The sequence below is a fragment of the Olea europaea genome, chromosome 20 (genome assembly GCF_002742605.1).
Source record: "Olea europaea var. sylvestris chromosome 20, O_europaea_v1, whole genome shotgun sequence".
NCBI lineage: Eukaryota > Viridiplantae > Streptophyta > Magnoliopsida > Lamiales > Oleaceae > Olea > Olea europaea.
Genome location: NC_036256.1, coordinates 15,380,484 through 15,392,850, shown reverse-complemented (window position 1 = coordinate 15,392,850; position 12,367 = coordinate 15,380,484). Strand labels below are relative to the sequence as shown.

Below are 12,367 nucleotides of genomic sequence, written 5' to 3'. Positions count from 1 at the left end.
TCCCAACTTTATGGTAGGTCATCATTCCTTGGGAACGTGAGAGTCTCTTTTCTTTGTATGAAGAGGACCAACTTGCTTCTTCTAATTAGTTGAAGGACCAAATTGTTGCTTCGAGTGGTTTTAAGACACAATTAATCCCCCTAAATAGTTGGAGAATGAACTAATATTGTTTGAATAGTTAGAGGAAAAACAATTTCTCCTGAATAGTCGGAGGATTAAATTGCTACGACGGATTAGAGTGAGGACTAGTAGGCCCTATTGAATCATGGAGGACCAAATTTTGTCTTCTAAATATTTCGAGCGCCATATTGGGTTTACTGAATGGTTGGATGACAAAATTACTATACCAAATAAATGGAGGAGCACCTTGTATATATTTAATAGTTTGAAGACCAAATAGCTCATAAAACATTGAGGACCACATTAACTCTTCAATATAGTTAGAGGGCCAAGTAGCGTGTTTGAATAGTTTGAGGACCAAATATATTATTAATTTAGAGAGCTACCTCGTTCTTACTAATAGGTGGAGGATCAAGTTTCTGCTTATTCGTAGTTCACATCAACCGAGTAGTTAGATGACTAATGTGTTTATTCTGAAACCCAAATTTAATGCTGAACGCAAATCATGAAAGTTGGCTTTTGAACAAATAAGTATTTAATCATCGTGTGGCTACATCATTGCCACTAAGTACGGCCAAGAGAACTATCTCGAAGTAATATTACGACCATGAGCAACAAAAAAAATTCCAAAAAATAAAATTATGAGTTGAAATACAAATAATTTGGGCGTAATTAATTGAACTTCTAATGAAAATAAGTGTGGCCACCATCTAAGTAGGCAATGTGGCAATATCTTACATAAATTTTTGGCTACCACAAGTTTTGACATTTCGCTTTAGTTGATTTATTTTGATAATTGGGCTTGTACAAAGATTGAGGTTAACAATATTTTTATAGAAAGAAGTTACGAATTTAGCATATATCTTTAACCATCTTCAAGTACATTCTTGTAAAAGTACAATTTCATGTAGGCTTCTTCTTGAGTTCAACCAAACACTTCGAATTTATCAAACTCTACATTATATCGAAGCAAGATTCAAATGAGTCAATCAAAACTCTAGGAACCAGACCACTTTTTCCTCTCAATTGGTGGAATCCTCTCCACCTTTTGATCTCCATGCTCAAACACCTCTCAAGTTTACCAATACCAATTTCTCTTGGAACTTTAATATCATAATCCATTGATAGGTTATGATCTCTTGGCATTTATTGATGTCTTGTGTACCTTTCCATCTACTACTATAGTAAAAAATGGCATCAAAACAATTTAATCCTCAATATTCCACTTGGATCCCCTAGGAACTTATTTTGAACAATATTATTGTGTATCCATCTCCCCGTTATCGTTCCATACACAACTTCTACCACATCAGGAACAAGTAGGACAACACTTGCAACCACACATCTTTTTCCAACTCTTATTTTTTAGCAATAGTTAGAGGACCAAGTTTCACATTCAAAGTAAATAGAGGACCAATTGCCCCTACAAATAGTTAGAGAACAAAATTGTTCCTATTAAATAGTTGGATGGTCAAATTGTTGTTTCTAAGTTGTTGGAATATGAAACTGCCTTCTGCATGGTCGGAGCATGAATTCACTCCTTTTGATTAGTTTAAGGACCAAAACATGCCTGCTGAATAGTTGGGGGATCAAAGTGCTCGGGCCGAGTAGATTGAGGACCAAAGTGCACCTTCTACATAACTGGAGAATGATTTAGCAACTTTTGACTAGAGGGAGGACTAACTTGTTGATGATAAATAGTTGGAGGGCCAAACTGCTTCATCCGAATAGCTTGAGGACCCATTCAACGGAATGGTCCCCAATCTTCTATACGAAATCATAATCGAGGCTTCATTCCAACAAATCGCATCTGTCAAGATTTCCATCAGTTGAATGCCAAAGTGAAATTGTTCCAAATCGATCCCGAAATCGAAAACCCTCCAGATTTATAATAAACCTAGATTCATCCCAGAAAAAGGACAATCAAATTGAGCCATAATATTGCCAAACTCGTGTTTTGATAATGAGGATTAAGAGAGACCCACAATGTCGTTAGATGATTGGCAACAGTAAAGTTGATGAATTTTCGGATGTCATGTATAATATTGTGTCCATAACCTTGATTTTTATATCAGTAATTGAAGAATTTATGGGCTCTTTGTTGATGTCCACGTTATTTCACGTTCTTAGAAGAGGACCCACGTTTTTTTAGTATTTTTAGGCACTCTTTTATGAATCTTAGTTAGTTTCTCCTCCAGTATTTAGTTAGTTCATCATTTACGGTGGCATTTAGGTACTGCAATGGCTGTTGAGTATTAATTGTTTATATTCTAGCCATTTTTAGTTAGTTCATCATTTAGTAAATGGGCATTTTTAGGACTGCATCATCATATTTAGTTGCTTTATATTGAGGATTTGGGCTTCATGAAGATGATATGATCTAAATTAATGTCTGCATTTCATTGCTTGAAAATCTCTGAGGTTATATAATGTGTGTTGTGACCATTCCGTTTACCTGTTGGATTGTAGATAACAGACTTGAAGAAGATGAAGTGGTAACTGGTGAATACAAATTGACTGATTCATAAGATGATGTTAATGACGATGATTTTCATTACGATAAGAATGAAAATGCACGGATTTTGGTTGGATTAAATGCAGATCATACTGTCAATATATTCACTGCTCGAAAGGACAGCCATAACAAAAAAACAAGAAAAAAGGTTGCTCGGGGATCAGTTCCATATACACCACCAAGAATAAAGAAAAGTTTAGCAACTCAGTAGTACATCAATGTTATTTGATGGCTATAATTTAGATTATGAAGATGATAAGGTTTTGAATTAATTTTCTTTTGTTGTGCATCTGACTGAAATTATGTTTTGTTGATGTACAAACGAAACTAATTATGCTTAGTTTATGGTTGACTGAAATTTTATATTTTGGTGTATAGTTGAGTGAATTGGAAATTTGGAATACTTGGTGTATAACATTCTGGTGTGGCTGAAGTTTTTGTGACAGGTGTTATACAATTCTGGGAAATGCAAATGATCTGGTGCCTCTGATAAATTATGATATACAATTCTGATAAATTATGGCATCTGGTGCCTCTGTTTTTACAAAATCATCTCCACTATTGTTGTTAAGTAAATGCAAACAGAGTTTATTTCCTGAACTTCTAAAATGAGGTCCTACTGCAGAATACATGGGAGCTGTCCATGCTGATGCTGCCCAGGTTCAAGGTCTTGCTTTATCCCCTTCTTCGTTAGGTTCATAAGGGAGGATTCTACAAAAAATCGACACTGCAATAAATCAGAGACAAATCATTTAATTAATACAGCTACCAAACGCCAATGACAAACTACAAACTACACATTCAAAAGACCCTACCTAGTACTTTTTTCCTACAATTCCAATCACAAACAACATCCTACCAACTAGAAGACATAAATTTATGACACGGTCTTCACTTCTTAGGATTTGCATCAACCGCAGCTGGAAATTAGGATTTGAGTCAACCCTCTCATAAGCAAGTTGGATCTCCAGGGAAAAACAAGAACTTGAATCAACCACAGATTGGAAATTCGGTCTCTTAGTAGGATGGTTGATAAGAAATTGAGAAAATTATCAAGGGTAGATGCCAATTCCAATAAGGAATCCTCTGTTTCTGAGCAAATCCCAAGTGGAGAAATATGTTTAAAAACACGAAATGAACTCCACTTGAGGAAAAGGAAAGCTGTTTCTAAAGGATAAGCCCAAGGTAGATTCATCAACTTCAGCTAAGGTATAGCTATTTTGTCAAATTTGGGTGAGCAAGTGTTGGTGATTTAATTGACTCTCTCTAAATCATCTAAAATTCAGAAGCAAGTCAAAGGCTGTGAAACTTCTCATCAGAATCTTAAAATCCTAACTTGCAATAAGTCAAATAGAAATTTATACTAAAAAACATCAAATATGCTGCAATAATTCTGCTTCCAGGCAACGTTTTTAAAAAAGGAAAATAACAGAATTAAAGTTCAGAAAGAAATCAACAGATTGGAACACAATAATCATAGAAACTGAACCTTGGAAATTTTATTAACACTAACCACAAAATTCTTTCCATTCAAGAGAGTAAAAATCATTGTCTATTCAAATTTACATCATCAAACTACAAAATAAAAGAACAAGCACATCAGCGCCTAGATTTCTTGAAACCTCCTCTGTTGAATCGATTATCATCAACAATTGGTTTGGATTGGGGAATATCCTTAAAGTCCAAAATTTGTATCTTTCTTTTCCCACTCTTAATATCAAGACTCCTCTCCTCGAACTTCCTTTTCGTGGCCTCGAACTTTACTTCATCCAAACTCAAACCCTTGTTTCCACTTCTTGCGTCAATTTTATGCTTCCCATCTTCAGTTTCGATTTTTCTCTGAAACTTTTTGCGTCTGTCCTTATTTTTTTCATCAAAAGTTGCAGATTGAATAATCCCACAACCCTTCTCCTCGAACTTCCTTTTTGTGGCCCCGAACTTTACTTTATCCAAACTCAAATCCTTGTTTCCACTTTTTTCATCAATTTTATGCTTCGCATCTTCAGTTTCGGTTTTTTTCTGATTCTTTTTGCCTCCGCCATTATTTTCTTCATCAAAAGTCGCAGATTGAGTAATCCCACAACCCTTCTCCTTGGCGCCAATTTGTACCCTTTTTTTCACCTTCTTGACATCAATATTCGTCTCCTTGAACTTTACTTCATCCAAACTCAAACCCTCGTTTCCACTTCTTGCTTCAATTTTATGCTTTGGATCTTCAGTTTCAATCTTTCTCTGAAACATTTTGCCCCCGTCTTTGTTTTCCCCATTAAGAACCACGGATTGAATATCCCCACAACCCTTTTCCTTGTTGCCAAGATTTATGGGTTTCGTTGGTGCCGACGTAACTCCATCAAATTGATCATCAAGATCTTCATCCAGGAGACTCTGGCAACTGAAATTCGAAGTCGAAGAAATCGAGCAATCTTGATCAATATCGTCCATGGGAGATGCCATTAGAAGGGCTTCGATAATTCGAGATCTTCTCGCTAGAAACTCCTTTGGTTTCTCCTTGGCAGCCACCGCAATTGATGCGTTGATAAAATCAAAAATATTTTCCATTGCTTGATCGTTAACTGAATATGTGTTTTGATACAACTTTCTCAGATCAATACCTATACCCATCTTGAAAATCACAGATTTTTAAACAATGAGACTGTTTTTGTGAATGTTAACGTTCAGTGTATTCTTCGTATTTATAACGTTGTACAAGAAATCAGGAATGATCAAGTGTTTAACTTCTGGGCGGGAAACTTTGGGCGGGAATTTAGTAATTAATGAACCCAGTTGTTTCCTTAACTAAACTAGCCGTTGGTCCCTAACTAAACTAGCTGTTGTTTTGACTTTGTTTACCATTTTGAATGTGCGTTTATTCAGTACTTAGGTTAATTGTAAAATCTTTTAACAATTTTATTAATTTGTCGAATTCTACATATATTTCTCCCCAAATTCAAATTATATTAAATGATGATGTGTTTTTAGAAATATATATTTATATGAAATATTTAATCTTTTTTAAAATTCAAGAGTCAAATTAATTTTTTTATTTAGAGATTTTATCAGAATAAAATGATTATGAAAAATGATAAACAGTTTTTGAAAAAAATAAATAAATTGAAGAGTCGATAGTGTAAAAGGTGTACATAATCATTGCCATCTCCAGTTATGAAGAAAAATGAGCCCATAACATAACTCAATCCAAATCCGATCTAAACTATCTTAAATTGAGAACCTAAACTGAACTTGAGCCAAAACTCAATTCAAAGCCCATCAAAACTCAAACCGCAGAAATCCAAACCCAGCACAATGCCCAAAACCAGAACCCAAGCCTAACAAAATCCAAATCTTACTGAAAAGAACCAAAACCAAACTCGAGCCCAAACTCAATTCCAAGCCAAATACAACCCCAACCCCAACCCCAACCCAATCCAATTTCATGTGGAAAACACATCTCCAGGCCCACAAAACAAAAAAACATATTTAGGCCCCGTTTGAGCCACATTAATGTAGGAATGAAAATGAAAAATATAATCATTACGGGCTCCACATAATAGACAGAAAGTCAAATATGGTGATTTGATATGATAGATAATGATCATATTTTTCATTTTAATGGGCAAATCATGGAAAACAAACAGGGGTTAATTCTTTGATACAATCCTCATATTTCTATTTAACTCTCATGTTCAGATCATTTATTCAACAATGACAACTTACCGGTTAAATCAATAACTCAATGATTCAGTGTATTTACTACATCAATATCAAGTCAAGTTTGAAAACTATGACTAAATAATGAACACAAATTTTATGCTATTGGACTTCTAAATATAAAATCTAAGCTAAGGTTTGGTATATATTTTTTAAAATTCATTTTTTTGACAAACTTATTTTCAATCACATATTCTCTCAATAAAATAATTTTACACTTGGACTCATAAATTTTCCTTAATTTTTAACTACATACTCTCCAAAATTATCACTTTTCACAAAATCTATTATTAAAAAATCTACTTCAATCTGACCCTAGAACCAAACTCTACTTTTCCGACAAAAAAATAATTACTAATTTTTACTTGAAATTTTAATTTAATGTTATGTAAATCCAAATCAAACGAGTTGAGTTATGTAATTTTATTGCAGCCTAGTGTTACCCCCTAGATGGTTGCAATTAGGGGTGTTAATGAGTCCAGCCGGCTTGTGAGCCAAAATTCAGAGCCCAAGCTTTTTTAAGACGGACTTTTTTTGGCCTTTTGCTCAACTAAAAAAATAAGGCTTGACCTGAGCTTTTGGCTCGGATCTTACCGAGCCAAACTAGGCCAAGCTCGAATTTTTTGATTTTTTTCCCTAAAAATGATGCATGTTTGGCAGCCAAGCGGCTAATCCGCTACAGCTGCCGGTTAAGGCATCAAATTTTTAATCCCCTTTTTTTCTTTCTTTTTTCTTTTTTTATACTAGTTGGCCCGACACGAACCAACTCTCCAAAATGGGGCTCGGTGCCTCTGAGCCTCGAGCCGGGCCTGCTCGGACTTTTTCTCTCTGGGCCGAGTCATGCGCGGTCCAACCGGACGAGCCCGATTGCCATCCCTAATCACAATTGCTAAAATGTCTAAGAAATGAGCAGTGCTTTTCTCCCATGTCGAAGCCATGATAGAGATGTATTCAGTAAAGTACATTTTTTGGAATATTCGATGCAAGGCAGCACTGTCGATAATCGTTCTAGAGTGGTTGGATTGGTAGCGCATGAACGATGGCATGACATGGAAGGAGCCCGACATGAAAGACAGTTAGCTGAGTTAGCCTTTGGCCAAACGTAGCCTAGCAGATTCGTGGCATGCATGCCTGAGAAACAATTGGTAGATGTGTTCAAAGCTAGCTAGATGGGATTTTACTGGGGCGGTTACTTTCGGTGGTTATATGTCAAGGATTTGACATAAGTAAAGCGGTTTTTACTGACAGGGTTGGTTACTTGTTATGTTTTATGAGTGCGTTCTGTTATTACGTTAATAAAAGTTGGGAAGTATTTTCCTATATTTCGTGTGTTCGTTCCTATATGCTGTCCCTGTCATAAAATGTTGTAATTCTTCATGGATAAAATTATTTGTACAAAATTTGGTTGACAAAATTGTTTACTCACTCTCACATGCATGTGGGCCCCCCTTGCATTAAAAAATTCGGCCATGTGGTCCCTACCATTCTATTGTGAGAGTGTGTAAAACTTTTAGTACAAATGTATTTGTACATATAGCACAATCCATTCTTCATTCCATGAAGAAATTTGAGTGGATTCGGTGACTAGGTAAGAACTTAGTTCCCTATAGGAGAAAATTATTGCACTTAGGGCCTTATAGGAGAAAATTATTGCAGAAAATTCAATCCTAGTGCACCTAGGCTATACGTGCCCGGAAAATCCTAGTGAGAGTGCGGCAATTTGCAGTCATGAATTGAGGTTCGAAAGCAGGTGCAATAAATAATGTTATTCTCAGTCGCTCACTATAACAATCACTCTATATGACGTATATGTATCAAATAATCATATGTCATGTATATGCTATATAGAGTTACTACCATATTGAGTGACTACGAATAACATTACTCTAAGCAAAAAGGTTAACGAACCACTATAAACTAAACTCCTAAGTATATTCCTGGGAAGGGTCACAAATTTTCCCAAGTATAATAGTCATATTCTTGATTAATTATTTGTTTCATTTATGTCCCTAACATAGTGAAAGTGTGGCACTCATATTAATACTCGTGCTGAGCTATCAGGTGACAATTACATAATGTTGAGGACAAAACGAGGATGAATTGAATCAATGGGATAAATTTCTTTAACACTAAGTAATTTTAGACTACCTACATTTTTAAAATGAAAGTTGAAGCCATTGTTTGGATTGTATAGGAATAAAATAAGTATTTTTGAACAATTTAAAGTTTTAGTAACGTCTAGTCAGCATCACTTATTCATTTAGATCTATTTGGTATGGATTAAAATCAAATTTTTTTTGTATATTTTGATAAAAATTAACAAATTACGTGATTAACAAGTTATGAATCCTATGAAATATGTGGTTAAAACTAATTATTGAATTTGATTTGGATTATAATTTAGATTTAATTCTTACCTAACAGGAACTTAATATTCAATTAAACATTTTCCTTTACGTAGGGACGTGTGTCACAATTTTAGAAGGTTGATAGCATGGGTGCGACAAATGATAAATTGGAGACATGAGTACCATACCTAAGAAAGATAGGGAATCCCTCATGGAATTTACCTTGTATTTTTAATTCTTTGCTTATTTGGCCCCCAGAGTATAGTCCAGTGGTGCAAAGGACGGGACTTAGGTTATCTCACGCCTTGCTGGCAGTCGTAATGTGGGGATTCGATTTCTGAGACATGAAATTGGACTCTTTGTAGGCGCAGTGTATAAACAGCTCTTGTTCCCTGACCTGTTGGGGCACATCTCGCGATTTACCTCCTTCACAAAACTCTAGGGGCCAAGTGGTGGGAGCCCTCAAGATTGGAGTTCAACCTTTTTTTAATTCATTGCTTGTTTCATTTGCATAGAAAACTGGGAAAAAAAATTGTAGTTGAAAACAAGTAAATAAAAAATTATTCAACTACAACTTGGTTCTACTAAAAATTTAAATCAAAATCTAAATCAAAATCCAAAATTAATTTCAATCACATGTTTTGTGGGATCCACAATTTTTTATTTATACATTTCATGAAATTTCAACGAAACTAAAAAAAAAATCTGATTTTTATCTAAATCAAAAAGGGCCTCAATGTTTAATGACTCGACCGACTTCGGATGCCTTTAAATTAATCTCTAAAGAGGAAGGTAATATAGCATGATTGATTAGACGCTAATACAAATTATTTTTATGGACATTTAGATCGATCTGAAAGACACTATTATCTGCTACATATCCTACTGCAAATAGATTTTTGTGAAAAGTGAATGTGTCCAATATCTACTATTCTAGGCTCGACGGTAGCCTGCGACCATGTAATTTTTGGAAGAGTCGGCTCGGCAATTGAGCACAAGTGAAGCAAATGCAAGAGGTGTTGTTTCGGAGTACTGTTTTATCCATCGAACAATCTCAGTATACTTCCTTTTGCAGATTATCGGAACTGTATTTGAGCAGAGGAAGAAGAATAAAATAATAAATAACCATGGACGTAATCTAACTCAAGCTCACTAACTTCAAAATATGTCCTTAAAACAATTTTTTTCCCCTATAATACTTAAAGACGATCAACAGTCGTCTTTAAAGATAGAACGAATATGATTTTATATGAAAGCAGCACAACGATTAATAAGATTCTTAACTAATTCAATTTAGTGCTTCGTACTTCAGAAATAGTATCATAATAAGATAGAGAAGTAATATTCAAAGCATGGAATTTTGCAATGGAAATTGTATAATTTTTCTGGTAGAAAAGCATGCAATTTATAGACCTGTTTGTGATAATTCTAACACTATACAAGTTTTTCTGAACAGTGACGATTGTTGAAACAACCTTTTAAAATAAATAGAGATGTCTATTTTGATTGAAATAAACCTCGCTATACATGGTAAATCAAAGAAACGTAGATCGACCCTTGTTTCTAAAGATATTTGCTTATATAAGTAACGACTAACGTCACCTGTTCAATTGTGACGTTACTAATTAAAAGTTAAGTTGTCGGTCAAAATTAACTAAACAAATTAATCACATAAATCTTATGCCCTATGGTCCTTCTAGCAACTAACACTAATATGAAAACAGGAATTTCATGATAGAAAGTATGCTTTTTTAACTTTTCAGCTATAGAACTTTTTGACTTAAGAGAAATAAATCGAACCCAGCTTCCTTCAATTATAATTAAAATGTTAACATTAGACATTTGGTCCCTCCTATAAGAAAAGGTGGGGGCATGCATGGGTGTAATCGAGTAGCAATCGAGTGGTTTCCCATGTGAAATTAAGCCCAACTTCAATCCTTTAGAATTCACTTCTGTCACCTCCTGCTTTTCTGTTACCAGAAAGATTCCTACTTTTTATTGGTATTACTAGCTAATTTCTCTAATATTTGGGACGTGATAACGATGTTGATTGGATCAAATCGAACAAAGTTGTTGAAGATAAGCACGTGACGACATCACAGAAGGTCAAGTCCTACATGATCTGTTTCACGAGAGGACGGAGTCATTGACGAGCTTGGCTTGTTACTGGTCGGGCCATCTTCGATCGACATCATTAATATACAGTAAGAAATAAATTTTTTAACGTGAAATAGGTATTTTTAAACTAGAAATGATTAAAGAAGATACATATTTACCGAATCAATTGTGTACAATATAAGTGTGCATTAGTCAAAGTTGTCTCTTATGTGCTAATTTTATAATACAGAGTTGAGGGACAGCCATAATTTGTTTAATCCTAGAAAGGTTGTAGATGAGAATAGGATGCTCTAAAGGACATTATCATCAAAAAACATGTTCTGCAAATCTATTATTGCTTTTTTTTTTATTCATTTATACTTCGGCTGAGCAAGTTAAAAAAGCTATTTACAATAACTTAATGCTTTTACAAGTTTGCTAAATATACAACATTCGATGGATTATAATGTAATATGACTGCTAAAAAAATTTCATGTATCATTCCCTTTTTTTTTTTTTTTTTGCCTCCTTATTTCATTCTACTTAACATACTAAACATATCATACCAAAAAAAATTTAAGAACATTGCCTATCACGCATGATTTCATCTCCAACAAAAATGATAAGTGGTTGGCAATCGTACCCTCTTAGTATCCCCATGATCTCCCTTAGCACAATCACTGAAAGGATGTGAAGAATCATCACTCGAGGCCTCAGACTAGAGAATGGATTTTCTCAATTATTTTTGGTTGAATTAATTGGAGAGCTTGCTAGCGCCATGAATAACTCATGCTCTAGAATAAATTTCCCTCTATTAAATTTTCTTTTAGAGGTTTCTTAAAGTCAAAATGAAAAGCATGACCTATGACTTGTTCTTTGAAAAGTTTGGAATGTGAGTCGATCCTGACTTTATAAAAAACGAACGAAATCAGTTCACTTTGAAATCTCTATCTACACTAGACTCGTTGATGCAAAACTTCTACTTTTTTCCCTTACCATTTCCTCTCCACTATGTTGCAAGAAAATTGCACAGTTGTGCTATTGGTACAACTTATTTTACAGCATTGTTGACAGTCTTCTCACATAGGAGAGATGGGCTATGATTTAAATAATCGTTGTTATGTGAGAGAGCTGTCAAATAAAATATACAGCATGTGATGTACACTTATCATTTTCCAAAATTGTATACATGCGTATGTGTGATGGCTAACTCACCATCGAAATGTATTTAATCATTTTGTATCGACACATGGTACAAAATTAATGAAGATGTGGCATTTTCCCACACAATTTACTTGTGTATTGTTGAGAAGGACAAAATAGAGTTGTTAGAAGGATAAAAAGTTCTCCTGCAGACAACATTTTAGTTAGTATGTCACTCTCCCTATACCTCTCCAACCCCCAACCTCACCCCCGCCTTCGATTTTTCTGATCCCTTTATTGGAAAATTTTCAAATGAAGGCATTCAACTTTTAAATTTATTTTATATTCGTCATTTAACTTCAATTATTATCAACTAACTCATAGTTCATAATTGATATAACAATTGATTTTAACCACATATTTCATGAGATTCACA

The 12,367-nt window shown here is 34.5% G+C and overlaps 1 long non-coding RNA gene across 1 annotated transcript; it reads left to right on the top strand.

The window, feature by feature from the left end:
• Positions 1–1,898: 1,898 nt before the first annotated feature.
• On the top strand, positions 1,899–2,772 carry LOC111369240. Its single transcript, XR_002698086.1, has 2 exons — positions 1,899–2,157; positions 2,590–2,772. It is a non-coding gene; the product is annotated as an uncharacterized LOC111369240 (long non-coding RNA).
• The last annotated feature ends 9,595 nt before the right edge of the window (positions 2,773–12,367 follow it).